The following is a 15,639-nucleotide window of genomic DNA, read 5'->3' as shown; positions in this document are numbered from 1 at the left end:
GAAGTGACTTCTTTTAGTTGCACACAATACATGCATTTGCTAGGCTGAGCATGTTTTTTGCATTAAATTGTGCACCTAAATGACATCTAGATCTTCCTATTATACTCAGGTTTAACTCGGAACATATTAAACAAAATGTGAATTGAGCTTGCTACAGGGTTACACATCATTAAATCTTGCAAAAAAACAGCATTTCAGTTTCCCCACATCAGAGGCCTCTAATTCCCAGAATACTTTTTACTCTGCTAAGTCATGGTTCAGAACTCTTGCCAAGTAGATCATAGAATGACATATTTTAAGATAATCAGTAGGTTTTATAAGTCACATTAAATGTTATTGCCCACAAAAAGGTGAACAGCCATTTTGGAAACTTTAAAGAGTCTGTGTTGCTGTTTTGAAAAAGACAGATGTTGTGGAGCTATTCCAAGTGATTTAAATAAGTGTACTACAATTGTTGATCATTGAAAAGTCACGTCATTAGTAATTATGTAATATATATTTTTCCAACTTATAGTCTGTAGGCATCATTAAATCCATTGATGTATATGAAGATATTTAGCCATCAGCCAAATGTTTTCACCAGACAACTAATCAACTGGAAAAGATACATGGCAGACTAAAAGGTTGTACCGCATTCTCATTTGATACAAGATAATTCAAATTAATGATTCAACCAATAAAGGTGTTAGGTTTTCATCATATGTGTCTCCCTCTGACTGCTGGTTGGAACTTGGAAGGCTTCACTTTAGAAGTGCTCACCTGTCCAGCACTTATTACTAGTGATAGAATTGAAAACTTGCTTCCTGGTTACTGTTTTTTGTATCCTGTGCGATTCTGATGTTACACCAAGTAGTTCCTGGGTGCTGCATTCAGCAGTCTCCTGGTTCCTGTCACCCGTCTATGCAATTTATTGTCTCCTGGTTCCCGATACCTGGATTGGCAACTTACAGTCTGCTGGTTTCTGATATGTGGTATTTTATCTGTATGCTATTCATATAGCTCTACACCGTATTATCAGACATGGACTGCGGTATTTATCATTGCTCACTCTGCTGGGTATTTAAAGTAAAGACTGTTATACCTGCATGTCCATACAACCTGTGTTTATTTCTGCATTGCTAGAAAGACTGCACCATACCAGCATTGCCACAGTGTCAGTGTTATATACAAGCATTTCCATAAAGCCTTTGTATAATTCTGCATTACCACAAAGATTGTATATTCATGAATTGTCCTTGGCTGTGACTCATTCCTGCACTACCTCAGAGTCTGTGTTTTCACCTGGCTTCCCTGCAATATCCAGTGTGCTTGTATTCAGACCATCATTACATGCACTAAACTGCAATAGACTTAATTATGTTTTTATTGTAACTTCATCTCAGATTCCTGTAAATTCCTAACAAAAGGTCAGCTGCACCTTTAATATTTCTTTTACTAATTTTTTTCTTAAATGCAGTATATTTTTCTTCCAAAAGAAACGCCTATATTGGTTAGTTCAAAATGTTCTCTATGCACCTGCCACATGTTACAAATATGCATATGTTATTAATACACTTAACTGGTGGGTATATCTTCCAGTAAACGCGCCTACCAGCAGCACCGATGCTAGGGTCCTTGGCGCCCTAGGCACAGTATGAAAATCGGCGCCCCCCCTTTAAAAATTGGCGCCCCCCTTTAAAAATCGGCGCCCCCCTGTCAAAATTGCCGCTGCGCTTCCCTCCCCTCAGCTCCCCATGTCTTTCTTTAACTTACCTGCATGAAGCTGCTCCTCTCTGCTCTGTCTTCCCCCCTCCACTCACAGACACTGTCGGGCCGTGATGATGACATCATCACGGCCTGTCACTGTCAGTGAGCGGAGGGGAGGAGACAGAGCAGAGAGGAGCAGCTTCATGCAGGTAAGATTTATAGCCCCTTCCCTCCTCTCCTCCCCGTGGATTTCCGTTTTAAATGACCATAGTCATTTTTTTTTAATTTCGAGGCGCCCTGCAGAGCCTGGCGCCCTAGGCAATTGCCTAACCTTGCCTAATGGGAGCGCCGGGCCTGCCTACCAGCCATATATCTAGAAATGCCATTTATGAATAGACCTAATAAAGCATACATTTAAATTTCACCAGCACCTATACAGAATGGAGGAATGGAGGAGGAAGGTGGTAATCATTTCATGTGGTGAACCAACAGTCATGAAAATGCAGCATTATTAGTTCACTGGAAAGCTTATGATATCACTGAATCAAAGTGAATTGATTGTCTACAATATCCAACCCACAAAATAGTTTCAATGTACAAAATGGCTTATTCTACTTGCTGAAGACAAGAGATGCCCCTAAAAGAAGTACTGAGAACCTTTTCTATACTTCAGGTACAGCTCAACACAGAGATGAACACTAGTAATATGCTCACTAAGTTTTGTTGTAAAAAAATATATATATTTTTTTAAATATTGTGTTTAAGAGTATTAATAAATGCCAGTGTTAATTAGTGGAATTCATATTCTATTGAAAACTGGAAGAACTGCCGCTAAACATTACCAAAAAAATAGCTTATATAAGTAACATATCTAATAAAAATGTATTGGTTTGCCAATAAATATTTTTTCATTATGATATCCACATTAAATAAAGATTAATACTGTCCAAAAAAATAAAATAAAAGGTTTCCTTGATCAAATAGAAAAACCTAAATTCCAGGTGCTCTGTCTCTAATAGAAGCACACGACTGAATATGTTATAGTATCAAATGGAGGATAGGCGCTAGGAAAAAAAATCAAAGAAAGCCACAATTGGATTGAATGAAAGAAGGTTTTACCAGCGTTTCCTACAGCTGAATATAGTCTCTGGGAAGCTTTTCCTAAACAAAACAATCTCCCTGGGGTTTTAAAACGTACATGACAGAAACCTACAAGACCTGTATCTGCCTTTAATAACTATCAGTGCTTACATCACATTCAGCTCCCCCCTTGTTGCAACCTGTGGGGCGGAACACTTTTAGTTCCCAAACAAATAATAAACTCAGGGCAATGCATCTGCATTGGCCAGTTAGCTTCCTGACCTATGCTCTATGGAGAAATAAAAATTTTGCAATGCCCGAAACCACCTGGTTATTCTACCATTAGTCTCCTTATTCTCAGCCATTCATTTTAACGGAACATGATCTGTGATCAATCTAAATTTTCGACCCAAAAGGTAGTTTCCAACGCTCATTTAATAGCTAGGGCTTCTTTTCAATAATGGCATTATTTTGCTTATTCGCGTTTAATTTTCTGCTTAAATAAATAAGAGGATGCTCCTCACCATCTTTATTTTGGGATAACACTGTACCTATCCCTACATTTGACGCATCTGTCTTTACGGCAAATTCACTTTTAAAAAAAGATGTCATTAAAACTGGTTGGGTGCACAATGTTACCTTTAATGCCTGGAAAGCGTTTCCGCCTCAGGACTCCAATTAATCATAAGTGACTTCTTTCCTCCTGGTAAGGTCAGTCAATGGGACAGCAATGGGGGCAACATTGGGAATAAATGTTAGACTGAGCGGCCCGGGGGCCCGCTGCTCCCGGTCCAGCCCGCCCCTGACTATTGGACCGGCCCAGAGTGCAGACGCCCCCCTGCCCAGCCTGCCCCTGGTTGTTACCATCACAACCAGCCTCACCACAAACACCTAATTCGCTGTCCAGATGATCCCGGCCTGTTGTGACTAGGGTGCGTGGTTTACTAAAACACCACTAGGGGGGGTTACACATATAACATGAACATGAGAAGAAACTACAATATTTCATGCAGTATTATTGACTATAATACATAGTGAAACTACAATAACACATTTAGGAACAGCTCCACCTGCAGTCCCTTCAATGTAATCACTCACGCAAGATTAAGTCTGAATATGTAGTATCTCAACACGCCTTCTCAACAGATGAAGCTTAATCCATTAGACCCAGCTTTCTAGATCGTCTGTGATGTCTTTCTTCAGCTCAGTGCATTTGTCTCTCTGCCCTTTTGCTCCCCACATTCCACCACTCTTCTCCAGGAGCTTTAAATCTGTCTGGGCGTAAATTGTACCCCTTCACCCAGCGGCTGCTTCCGTGTCCACTAGTCAGCTTCCCTTATTAGTAAGTAAGATATTCCTTCCCTGTATGTGGCTCCATGTATATTGACTGAGGTACCTTTATATTAGAGGTGTTTACTTTTCTTTTCGCTGGTGGAGTGGCTTTACAGTTGATTTCAATCTCTTGTTCAGTAGCTGCATTGCTTGTCTCTTTGGGATAGTGCTCTCTTCTTTATCTGGATCTGCTGGGATCATTACTTGATTTCTCAGTTCCTCAACAAATGTCACACTATTGCTTATAATTACTTTTTTCTGTTTTTGGATTTAAGATTTTGTATTTTTTGGAACATTCGCTGTACCCAACAAGAATTTCTTCCACTGCCCGGTTCTGCAGTTTACTGCATCTTTCTGCAGGAAGGTAGACAAATGCTTTACACAGGAGAACTGTAATATGTTTTATCCTTGGTTTCTTGCCATGCCTTAGTTCATTTGGAGTTTTCTCCACTGTTCTGGAGAATAGTCTTGTCACGGTTGGCTTACAGGAAATTGATCCCTAGGCTCTGCTGAACATGGCTAAGCCCACCCACGGGCGCGGAGTCTAACAGACAGGTGGTTTTCACCAGGCACCCCCACAAGGAGGTATGGTCTTAGCTGCACCAAGTCTGTAGGCCGCGGTCCCGTGAGTGCGTGTACAGCAGAACGATGTGGAGGAGCCAGGTGAAGTGGATGGAGACAATGGAGTCCACAGGCGAGTGGTATAAATACAGGCACAACAATAATATAGGCTGATGGTCAGTAGCCAATAAGTCACTAGGAGAATAGGTGCTCTGTGGTATACAATGAGAGGACAGAGGCTGTCACTATGAAGTACTCTGGAGATGGTAATGGAAGTACTGGAATATAAATAGTTCAACACAGCCAGAGGCTGAAGGCTGACTGGAGTGGTGGAGGTAACTCGTAGTAACAGCTGATGAGTCCCAGATGAAATAGCAGCTCTGAATGGTAGCGATGAGAGAACTGGAGCTGTCCCAATAGAGTACACTGCAGATGGTAATAGAGGTACTGGAACAGCGATAGTACACAGCTGTAGGCTGAGAGCAAACTGGAGTTGTGGAGGTAACTCGTAGGAACAGCTGATGAGTCACAGAGAGAGTAGCGGCTCTGAGCGGTAGCGATGAGAGAACTGAAGCTGTCACGATGAAGTACACTGGAGATGGTAATAGCGGTACTGAAGCAGCGATAGTTCAACACGGCCAGAGACTGAGAACAGACTGGAGTAACCCATGGTAACAGCTGATGAGTCACAGATGTAGTAGCGGCTCTGAGTGGTAGTGATGAGAGAACTGAAGCTGTCACGATGATGTACACTGGAAATAATAGAGGTACTGGAGCAACAATATTTCCACACGGCCAGAGACTAAGAGCAGGCTGGAGTAGCGGAGGTAACCCGTGGTAACAGCTGAGGAGTCACAGGTGTAATAGCGGCTCAGAGTGGTAGCAATGAGAGAACCGGAGCTGTCACGATGAAGGACACTGGAGATGGTAAGAGAGGTACTGGAACAGCGATGGTATAGCACAGACCACGAACTGAGAGCAGACTGGAACACAGGCAAACCACAAGGAGAACAGGAACCAGAACCACAGGCTGCAGGAAGTGAGCTTGAAAAACAGGCATCAGACAGGTGAATCCAGGAGGTTTAAATAGTGCTCCAGAAGTCCTTAGCCAATGAAAAAGTGGGAGGAGGCCCTGAAGTGCAATAGGCTTGCACCTGCACACATCTGAATATAGCTTAATGAATGAATTGGAGAATGTCTGATGCTGGGACATGGCAGTTTCCAGATGAATGGACTGCAGGTAACGAGACAGGTACTATCTGTGGGACCGGAGCGTTACAAGTCTGTTCTGTTAATAAGTGGCTGTCATTGTGGCTTCACCCCAATATGTTTCAGATAATCTTGAATCTGTTAACATGCATCTGATCATTTCAGTCAGCGTTCTGTTCTTCCTTTCAGCTCTCCCTTTTTGTTCTCGTGTCTATAGTACTGTCTTGTGGTGCTCTATGTCGAGTTGTCTTAGGAAGTGTTCTATTTTGTGCCCTGTGAATTCACCACCATTGTCACTACGGAATGCAAGTGGATTTCTTTGTAAATAATAATGTAACTTGCCCAGAAATTCATCTTTGCTTTATATCTGGTAAGTGACTGTGTATCTGGAGAAGTCATCAGTGAATGTCACTATAAATCTGTTACTTTCTGGTGTGTGCACTTTCATTGGGCCACACACATTGCTGTGTATTAGATCAAGTGGTCTTAATGCTCTGCTCTCACCTTGTTTTGGGATTGTTATTCTTGTGGCTTTTGCTTTACACCTCATGGTTGTTGAACAGTCTGATACTATGAGATCCTTTGTTAGGTCTCTCTTTTGCAGTTCTTTAATGCGGTCTGGGTGTCTGTGTCCTAGTCGTCTGTGTCACACATGAATACAGTCAATATGTCTGTGTGTGCTTAATCCTATCTGTTGTGTTGCAGTGTCAAGACGATACAGGTGTTCTTCCGATTTGGCTTATTAATACTCAAATATTATGAAAGCTGCCTTATAGTTTTTGTACTGAAGGAGCAAGTAGATGACCCAGGAAGACTTCAAGGCTGCCAGGGCCCTTGCCGGGGAGCCTGGCCTCCCATCAGGCCCTGGTCATGGAAATAAAACCAATAAAGAGAGGATAAGGTTGGAGAGGATCAAAAGGAATGAAGGTAATAGAGAGCAGGTGAGTAAGATGGATGGGCAGAATAGGTGAGATATAGAGAACAGCAAGGGAGAAAGAGAGAGAAAAAGAGAAAGAGAGCGGGAAAGCGAGAATAGGAAACAAAATTAGGAGGACTAAAGGACTAGACAGCTGGTGGACTGTGTTTTTCTCCCCTACATGTTGTTACAGTTTTAACAACCAGCTGCTTGGCTTCTTGTCTGGATCCTGGAATGTTGGGGTCTGCTGGAAATTATATAGGTACATGAAATATGTAAAGCCCAGCAATACGTGAACACAGTACATAATAGACAGATTACACAGTATAGTATACATATATCCAAACTATAAAAGGACTGCACATTACCCTTAATTTTGAAAATGGAAAAACAGCAATAAAACAATCACATCATATCCATGCCACTCATCCCAAAATGCCTGCATATGCCACTCATTTTCTCCAAAATTCTAATACATGCCACACAGATCTCCCACATGCCCCAAAATAGCACCTCATGCCCCCAGACTGCCACAAAATGCACCCTTATGTACTGTCTCTCACAACCCCTCAGATCCCACACCCCATATATCTTCACATGCCCCTCAAACCTCCCAACATGCCATCATACGGTATGATTCATACCTCACCACATGCCATCAGACCTTCCCATATGTCTTACAGACCTCTACACATGCTCCTTACATGCCCATTAGACCTCCCCACATGCCCTTTACATGTCTCTCAGACCTTCCCACATGCTCCTTAAATGCACATCAGACCTCCCTATACGCACTTTACATGCCCATAAGACCTCTCCACATGTCACCCAGTCCTCCCTGTGTCCCTTACATGCCATCAGACCTCCCATGTACCCCTTACATGCCCTACAAACCTCACCACATGCCCTTTACATGCTCCCGGGACCTTCCCACATGCCCCTTATATGCCCATAATACTTCCACATATGCCTTCAGACATCCCTGCATGTCCTTTATATGCCCATTAGACCTGCCCCCTGCCACCCAGGGCTCCACACGTCCCTTACATGCCATTAGACCACTACATATGTCCCACAGATCTAACCACACCTCTTACATGAAACTCAGACCTCCCCACATGCTCCTTAAATGCCCATCAGTGCTCCCTGTGGGGCTGATTATTTGGAGAGAACACTAAGCAGCTTGCTGTCGAAGGAATCAGCGGTGGCAGACCCCTGGTGAGTCCAGGTCCCTTACAGTAGTACTCCGCGGTCCTGTGTGTATGTGAGAAAGATTTGCTCTGTACCCCTTTCTCTTGCTCTGCAATACACCCTTCTCCCTTGTCCTCTCTGCACCACTATATGTAGCTCTGCACCCATCTCTCTATTGTTCTGCAATCCTTTTGTTGCTAAGCAGTGCAGTTAAACAAAAGAGCAGTACAGGGCAACAGAGGGGATACAAAAAATGAATAAACCCCCTTTTTTGAGTAATTGCTGCATATATCATCGATAAAGACCATGGGGTAAATGTATGAAAGTCCGATTTCTGCAAGTCACCGGAAATCGGCGACTTTGCAGCTAAAATTTAAAGCGGCGATGGCTTGTAAAGGCAAGTTTGCCTTTACGAGCCATCGCCGCTTTAAATTTTAGCTGCAAAGTCACTGATTTCCGGCGACTTGCAGAAATCCGACTTTCATACATTTACCCCCATATGTGACATTTTTTCCCACTTCAACAGTTCCCTCCGCAGCGATTGTGGATGAGGTAGCAGTGTGAGCTACTGTGAAAAGAAAGAATATTTACAGCCCTTTGATGGTTATTGTGAACATTTTGTCAATTTCTGACATTTTTTTTTCAAATGTACTGATTTGAAGATTACTGTGAACATTTTGGCAACATTCCAAAAAATGTTTTTGCTTGCAGCATCTGGCATTTAAACGTGAAATGAAAATGTAGAAATAAGTGCAAATATGAGAAAGAACACAGAACATTCTTAGCAGTAAATGTTTCTTTTTTCAATTCTGATATTACAGACTTCATTGGCACATTTCAAGTATTTAGATCCCCAGCGTCATGTTAACTTCGATCAGGAATTTCCAAAAGGTACTAAATTCCAATCACACAAAAACTAAAAACTTTGAACATAAAATATCTGAAATAAATGACTCACAGTTTTATATTCTGATCTACAGAAACTTGAGTACCTCAGTGTCGTACTGGACGAGTATTGTGATGTATAGGTCAAACATCAGTTACCAATAATAGCACTGACTGTGTCAAATGATTGTGCAATAAACAGAAAATCTGCCTTCACCAAAACATTAGCAACAGACATGGCACTATCTATGGTTGGAACTGTGAATGGACTTGTGGTGCGATGCAGAGCTGACAAAAGGTTTCCTGATTTCTGAATGTTTCACTGCATTACCCATCTGGAAGAACGTATTTCTAAAAAACTGCATTTGGATCATGTAATTAAACCTGGAAAAAGTAATTCATACTCGCACAGATGCTCTCAACCACAGACAAATAAAGAATCTCATTGCTGACCTCAACCAAGGACTTCTCGGTGCTCTGCCACTCAGGGCCAGATTAAGGGAATGGAGGCCCCTGTGCTAAGGGGGCCTCCATTCCCCCGTGAGGGCCCCCTCCCCCGTGATCCGAGCCGCCCCCAAGGCACTTACCTACTTCTCCTGGCATTGCAGTCCTTCCCCGGCGCGCTGTATGCTCTTTACTGAGGAGATCTTGTGAGAGTGAGACTCATGAGATCTCCTCAGTAAGGAGACTACAGCGTGCCGGGAAAGGACCGCAGTGAAAGTGCTCAGCAGCATTGAGCTCGCCGGGGGCGCCCCCGACTGATCAATAATGCTGCTGAGCACTTTCAAGGGCCCGCTGGATGCCTGAGGCCCCTGGGCTGTAGCCCAGTTAGCCCTAGGGTTAATCCGGCCTTGCTGCCACTTCACTGTACTATAAGGCAGCTTTCAAAATGTAAAGTGCTATAATGTATTTTGGATCTTTTGGATGCTATGAAGCTTTTCTTGCAAGTGAAGCAAAAGGAATAACCTGACATCTGAAATCCACATTAAGTTTAGATCTGGCATTTCTGGTAGACATGATGTGGCATCTGGACAGACTCAACTTGGACCTTCATGGGAAGTTTTTCCTGACCTGGTGCAAAGTGTAAATTCAAGCTGTTCAAGACACAACTTCAAAGAGGGAACTAACACATTTTCTCTCACTATTAATTGCAAGTCAACAAGCACCCGAAGACTTGAAAAGTAGCACAACTTGGTATGTTGTATTGTTTGAAGTACTTCAATTTGGCTTCCTGGAAAGATCCCATGATCTACAGCTGAAAACACCTCACATTACATTCCTGGTCAAAACTTTTAGTGATGATGCGGACGGATTAACAGCACATTTAGTCACAAATGAAACAACTTCATAGATTGAGATGATTGAACTTTCAGAAGAACGTAAGACTTAAGTCTATCCTCATGGAACAAACTTGAGTTCTGCAGAACTGTATCAATATATAAATATCTCAATATCAAATGGGCTACACTCAGACTACAATCAATGTTTGGGTCAAAAAATCTTTGCGAGCCATTTTTTCAACACTGAAATATGTGAAATCGAAATATTGACCTGTTCAAGTCAGCTCAAGTTATTCTTTCTCACACGTGAGAGAATAACTTTGAGTGGCCTCAACCTAATAGAATCCAGATTTTAAAAAGATTGTTGAAAGTCCCACTGATTCAAAAATTGCCACACAAGTTAATGAACATTTTGTTTTGTTTTAGCTTGATATTGTAAAGTAAGTTATATTTTCAATGCATGTGTGTGGTTATACTGTGTATCTGTATATGCTGTATATGCTGTATATGGGCAGCACGGTGCTTAGTGGTTAGTACTTCTGCCTCACAACACTGGGGTCATGAGTTTGCATTGTTTAATTTCTTTTACAGATTAATTGATGGTTATAATGGGATTCCCATTTCCTTCCCAATTAGCCATATTTGTTAGTCTTATTTTGTTTTTGTCCATGTGGGCCGCAGACCTGAGATTGAATGTGCCCCAGCTTAGTAGTTAGTACTTCTGCCTCACAGCACTGTGGTCAGGAGATTGATTCCTGACCCGACTTATCTGTGTAAAGTTTCTATGTTCTCCCCGTGTTTGCGTGGGTTTCCTCCGGGTGCTCTAGTTTCCCTTACACTCCAAAACCATACTGGTAGGTTAATTGGCTGCTATTAAACTAACCTTAGTCTCTATCGTTCTGTGTGCATGTACGTTAGGGAATTTAAGTTAAGCTCCACTGGGGCAGAGACTGATGTGAGCGAGTTCTCTGTACAGCGCTGCAAAATTAGTGGTGCTATATAAATTGATGATGATGATATTCTGGTAGGAAATCACAGGAAATACAAGGTGATGTTGTAGTTAAACAATATGGAGTTTATTGCAGTACACCACATATAATTGATGGACATAGCTGTAGACACAGATTCTGAGTTCATGCAGGAACCAGTCACAGTCAAAAGACAACGCAGGACAATGTTTTAGCAAATGTAGAAATATAACAGTCTCTGAGGCAATGCAAGAATATAACACAAAGTCCAGCGATCACTGTCAAGCTCCACAGGGCAAGAAAATTATAATTCCCAAAGTCCGTGCCTGGGGATACTGTGTAGAGCTATATGAATATGATATGCAGATGAAAAGCCAGATATCAGGAGCAAGAAGACAAGTGAAAGCAGAGCCAGAAACTACAGCAGCAAGGTCAGATGCACACAAAACACAGATTCATGGACCAGGAGGATACCATGTAACACTATCACTGGTAATGAATGCAAGACAGGTGAGAGCTTATAAAATGCAGCAAAGTATTGATATTGGTAACTGTATGCTACTTAAGCTGTTTTAATATTTTTAGTTTGTCATAATGTGATTATACAGTTACATAAATACGTTTCATTTTAAAAGTGATCTCATTGGGTACAATAGTTTTTTATATTCATATATGTATATACATGATAATTGTTTTATGCACAGAAATTTAGATATATCACAGCCTTACTTTATTGGCTGATGATATAATTTAGTTGAGACTTGCACCCCCTATTTTGATGTGAGAGCAGCTGTTATCTTAACCAAATGTTATAAAGTATTACATATAAGTGCCGGTTTGTGCTTTATTATTGAATTTTCAAAATGTTTTGGCTTTAAGGTAAGCAGCTGAGTTTTCAAGGAGCATCTAAATATTTGAAGACTGCGGAAAAGCCTGATTGGGCGTGGCAGTGAATTCCATCTGTGGTTAGCAGCATGGGAGAAGTCTTGTAGGCAGGAGTAAGATGTATACAGAAATAAACAAAATGTTACATACACTGGCGCTCTCTTTTCCAACTCAAAAGGTACTCTTGAATGGCCCCTTGTATAATGGTGGACCTTCTGATCCAATATGTTCAATCTTCAATATTATTCACATGTCATAAAAAAAAAAAACATATAACACAGCATAGTGTAATAAGTTAACATCACTGGAAAAACTTCCACCACCACTAAATTCATAGATAGTGAAATTGATGTCTTTAGAGGGATCCCCAATCGTGATGTTTCTTCAGGGAAGTACAACCCCTTATGGGTATAAGCTTACAGAAAAACGATGTATCATGCGCCTTATCAAGATCTTTTCATCCAGTAGGTTTCCTTCCCTTAGGTGTCAGACATCCCCAATATGCATCTCAGCACATGTGGTAAAGTAAAATCAAGGAAGAAAATCCTCGTGTATTACATTAAAAATTTATTGCAACAATATAAAAAAGCACTGATCTCCAAAACCGGAGCTGTGCTTACAAATTAAACTCGTACCAGAGATACATCTTTAACGTGCACATAGCAAGATCTTTGTGAGATGTTTAAACACAAGTAATCAATGCCATATGTCACCTGGGATGATCCTCCGGTAATTGCCTGCTTATCCAACGCGTTTCAACCCTTAAAACGAGGGTCTTTATCAAGGCATACATCCTAACACACATGTTGTCCTTAAATAGTCCATAGCCTTAATCAGTGCTGATTTTCAACGATCCTCATTGGTCCTTTCTATACGACCCGCCTCTTCCTCTTTCCTCTCAATTTCAAAGTGAGGCATGGATTTTCTCAACTTTATTGTTCCTTGCAAAATAAACAGGAAGTGTCCTTTCTGTTCTTAACGATAACTCCCCATACATATAGTTGAACAAACCGACATAAATGTAACAAAGAAAAAAATGTAAAAAACATCATCAGTATGAATATTATGGTGAAACACCATAAAATTAGCATCGGTATTATCCTAACAACTTAGATCTAAAATCATACAGGTAAGTGACTCACATATTATTAACACTACAAAAATCACATCGGTATTTCCCCACCAACCTAGATCTAAAATCGTACCGATAAATAAATATCTCGCATGTAAAAGATCATTCTATCCAAATAGATCAATTGACCATTCCTATATACTGGCATATTGAAACTAACTGATATGTGTGCCCTTGCACCACAAAGTATATCATGTTCCTACCTACAAGATAATTATTCATGAAAGGCGATATATAATGAAAAGAATACAGACCAATTCATGATATATCAGGTATCCTATCTTGAACCTCTAAACAAAATAATCTTTATAACACATAAACCCATCGGATGATCAAACTAAATATGAAATGATATCACAAAAACCATTTAATCTCAAACTCTGAATTTAGACCCTTGGGGAGTAATGATTGTAAGGCATATATCCATTGCATTTCTGCTTTTGCTAAACTCCCTGCTAGGTCCCTGTTTTTCCATGATGTCTCAATCATTTGTATCCCCCAAAATTCTTTAATATGTTGGGGTTTACATGAGTAAGATGTGGTTACCAGGGATGAGGCAAGGCGCAGGTCAGAGTTTGATGTAAGAGGGTGAGAAGGAGAGTATTTTGATATGAGATTTGAAATGTATGAAGGGGTGGTGTTGTTGGGGGCTTTGTGGGTAAGGGTGAGCAATTTGAAGTGTATTCTGGAGGACACACGGAGCTAGAGTAGCGATTTGCAAAGTGGCGCAGCAGATGTGGAGCAGTAAGAGAGGAAGATCAATCTTGCAGTAGCATTTACATTAGCATAAAGTGGGAGGAGAGAATATGATAAGATCTGTTTTGAAAAAGTTGAGCTTTAGGTAGCTTTGGGACATCCATGTGGATATAACCAAAAGTCAGTTCATTACACAAATTAGTACAGATGAGAAGAGGTCGGGGGAGAGATATAAATTTTGGTGTAGTCAGTGTAGAGGTGGCACTGGAGGCCGAATGAGCAAATTAGTTTCCCAAGAAGAGGAGAATGGAAGTGATCCAGGAAAGAACTGGGTCACGAAGGTCAATGGAATGAAGGGTGTGTAGGAGAAGGGGGTGATCAACAGTGTCAAAAATAGCAAAGTGGTCCAAGAGGATGAGAGAAATGACCATTGACCATCACTTTATAGAGAGCAGTTTCAGAATCTTGGGGGCAGAAGCCTGATTGCAGAGAGTCGAGAACGGAGTTAGAGGAGAGAAAGTGAGATAGGTGGAAGTACATCACTCTCTCAAGCAGATTGGAGTCAAAGGGGTGGCGAAAAATAGGGCAGAAATTGGAGAGTGAGGATAGATGGAGAGATTATTTTTTAGAATTGGTGAGGTGAGTGCATGTTTAAAGGAGGATGGAAATGTTCCAGTGGAGACAGTTTAAACAGGTGAGTTAGAGGTGGGCATGCAGTGGGGATGGAGCAGAGAAGTTCAGAGGGAAGAGGATCAAGAGGGCAGGATGTAGGGTGAGATGAGTACAGAGACTTTGTCGACAGTTACTGGAAAAATTAATTAAGGGTGTAATTTACCATGAAAAAACTCTCGTTGAATGGTGTCGATTTTGTCTTTGGAGTAGGTGGAAATCATGGGTTGTGAGGAAGGAAGGGGAGGAGGTGCAGCTGAGCAAAGAAGCGAGGTAAAGGGGGCATAGAGACGATGTGGGTTAGAAGACTGGGTGGATATTTAATATTTTAAGTTTCTTGTTTGGCAATTGAAAGGGCAGTGCTGTAAGATGAAAGAATGAATTTATAATGGAGGAAATCAGGGTGCAAATCAAGATAGAAACTAGATTTCATCCAGTGGACCTTTGCAGTGCAGGAGCCCTTTTTCAGCTAGCGGATCTGTTTGATGTGCCACGGTTGGAGTTTGGATCATATGAGTGTTTTGCTGTAGAAATAGGCAGCCTGATTAGGGAAAGACAGTGCAGTCTTATAAGAAAGTTGTTGTTTTAGTGAAAATAAGCAGTGGATTGGGTTAAGAGTAATTGGTATTGTGTTAGAAATGCGGTGTGGGTGTATAGTCCGATTCTAAGCATGAAAAGAGCAATTTAACACAAAACGGCATGCAACAAGACTTACGTTCCTTAAAGAATCAGCCTAGAATATTTAACATCTGGAACCAAAATACAACAAATTATTAACCAACTGCTGAAGTTCAGCTTTGTACTAAAACACTCAATAAATCTTAATACTTAGTACTTAGCTGTCACTGTGTATGGTGTAAGGTGAGGTAAGGAGGTTGTGGTTAATGAGTGAGAAGGCTATGTTGGAGAAACTAGAGATGGAGCAGTAGCGGGAAAAGACAGAGTCAAGGGTGTGTCTATTACAGTAGGTGGAAGATGAGGTCCACTGGGAGAGATCAAAGGAGGAAGTAAGTGCAAGAAGTTTAGAGGCAGAAGAGACAATGGGATTATCAATGAAAATGTTGAAATCACCTAGTATGAGAAAGTCAAAGAATGAGAAAAATGTGAACTAGGCCACACAGTTGTCAAGGAATTGATAAACTGGACATG

Source organism: Mixophyes fleayi, chromosome 2 (assembly GCF_038048845.1).
Source record: "Mixophyes fleayi isolate aMixFle1 chromosome 2, aMixFle1.hap1, whole genome shotgun sequence".
Taxonomy (NCBI): Eukaryota; Metazoa; Chordata; class Amphibia; order Anura; family Limnodynastidae; genus Mixophyes; species Mixophyes fleayi.
Note: the sequence above shows the minus strand (reverse complement) of the source record.